Source organism: Colletes latitarsis, unplaced genomic scaffold (genome assembly GCF_051014445.1).
Source record: "Colletes latitarsis isolate SP2378_abdomen unplaced genomic scaffold, iyColLati1 scaffold0041, whole genome shotgun sequence".
NCBI classification, from domain to species: Eukaryota; Metazoa; Arthropoda; class Insecta; order Hymenoptera; family Colletidae; genus Colletes; species Colletes latitarsis.
In genome coordinates this window covers 195,001-197,500 of record NW_027488391.1, presented here as the reverse complement: position 1 = coordinate 197,500, position 2,500 = coordinate 195,001, and positions in this window count along the sequence as shown.

Below are 2,500 nucleotides of genomic sequence, written 5' to 3'. Positions count from 1 at the left end.
CATTATATACGCGTCTCGGTCGGAGATACGATGCTGGCTGTTTACGTTGCGCTCGCTCGAAGAGGAGACGACGACCGATTGTCACACACAACGCGCAGGGGCCGAAACAAAGCGCCCAAGGATCTACAGCCGAGGAACGAGACGCCGTCGAACATCGTTTCGCGACGTTCCTTTACGGTTTGAACTTGCGTATCCCGCTTTGCCCGGTGGCGTGTGTGCTCGTCGTCGTGCTCCGAACGAAACGTCCTGATGACGGCGAGGAAGTAATAAAATAATATACATCCTTACGGGTAGCCTGAAGCGAATCGCAAACGAACGACAACGCGTCGATTGTGCGGCCATCGTTGCTCGCGCGACTAACGACGACCAGCCGAGAAGGCTGTAGTTTATCGCATCGATTTCATCGAGCAACCGATGGACGCTGCCGCGTTCGTTCGTAAATGAATGTTATACATACTCACGGATAGCCTGAGGCGAATAATCGCAAACGACGACGCGTCGATTGTGCGGCCATCGTTGCTCGCGCGACTAACGACGATCAGCCGAGACGGCTGTAGTTTATCGCATCGATTTCATCGAGCAACCGATGGACGCTGCCGCGTTCGTTCGTAAATGAATGTTATACATACTCACGGATAGCCTGAGGCGAATAATCGCAAACGACGACGCGTCGATTGTGCGGCCATCGTTGCTCGCGCGACTAACGACGATCAGCCGAGACGGCTGTAGTTTATCGCATCGATTTCATCGAGCAACCGATGGACGCTGCCGCGTTCGTTCGTAAATGAATGTTATACATACTCACGGATAGCCTGAGGCGAATAATCGCAAACGACGACGCGTCGATTGTGCGGCCATCGTTGCTCGCGCGACTAACGACGATCAGCCGAGACGGCTGTAGTTTATCGCATCGATTTCATCGAGCAACCGATGGACGCTGCCGCGTTCGTTCGTAAATGAATGTTATACATACTCACGGATAGCCTGAGGCGAATGATCGCAAACGACGACGCGTCGATTTTGCGGCCATCGTTGCTCGCGCGACTAACGACGACCAGCCGAAACGGCTGTAGTTTATCGCATCGATTTCATCGAGCAACCGATGGACGCTGCCGCGTTCGTTCGTAAATGAATATTATACATACTCACGGATAGCCTGAGGCGAATAATCGCAAACGACGACGCGTCGATTGTGCGGCCATCGTTGCTCGCGCGACTAACGACGATCAGCCGAGACGGCTGTAGTTTATCGCATCGATTTCATCGAGCAACCGATGGACGCTGCCGCGTTCGTTCGTAAATGAATGTTATACATACTCACGGATAGCCTGAGGCGAATAATCGCAAACGACGACGCGTCGATTGTGCGGCCATCGTTGCTCGCGCGACTAACGACGATCAGCCGAGACGGCTGTAGTTTATCGCATCGATTTCATCGAGCAACCGATGGACGCTGCCGCGTTCGTTCGTAAATGAATGTTATACATACTCACGGATAGCCTGAGGCGAATAATCGCAAACGACGACGCGTCGATTTTGCGGCCATCGTTGCTCGCGCGACTAACGACGACCAGCCGAAACGGCTGTAGTTTATCGCATCGATTTCATCGAGCAACCGATGGACGCTGCCGCGTTCGTTCGTAAATGAATAATATACATACTCATGGCTAACTTGAGGCGAATAATCGCAAACGACGACGCGTCGATTTTGCGGCCATCGTTGCTCGCGCGACTAACGACGACCAGCCGAAACGGCTGTAGTTTATCGCATCGATTTCATCGAGCAACCGATGGACGCTGCCGCGTTCGTTCGTAAATGAATAATATACATACTCATGGCTAACTTGAGGCGAATAATCGCAAACGACGACGCGTCGATTTTGCGGCCATCGTTGCTCGCGCGACTAACGACGACCAGCCGAAACGGCTGTAGTTTATCGCATCGATTTCATCGAGCAACCGATGGACGCTGCCGCGTTCGTTCGTAAATGAATGTTATACATACTCATGGCTAACTTGAGGCGAATAATCGCAAACGACGACGCGTCGATTTTGCGGCCATCGTTGCTCGCGCGACTAACGACGACCAGCCGAGACGGCTGTAGTTTATCGCATCGATTTCATCGAGCAACCGATGGACGCTGCCGCGTTCGTTCGTAAATGAATAATATACATACTCATGGCTAACGTGAGGCGAATAATCGCAAACGACGACGCGTCGATTGTGCGGCCATCCGTTGCTCGCGCGACTAACGACGACCAGCCGAGAAGGCTGTAGTTTATCGCATCGATTTCATCGAGCAACCGATGGGCGCTGCCGCGTGCGTTCGCCCGATTGCGCGTGAAGTTACTGTTCGGAACCAAGAATATACGGGTGTATTATACCCGTTTGGTCGCAGCCACGCGCAAAGGCTTTTGAATGTACTGTACGCCCGGCCGTCGAACGATGGTTTTCCGTCATTCAGGAAACAAAAAGAAACTTTTGTCGTCGATATGGCGC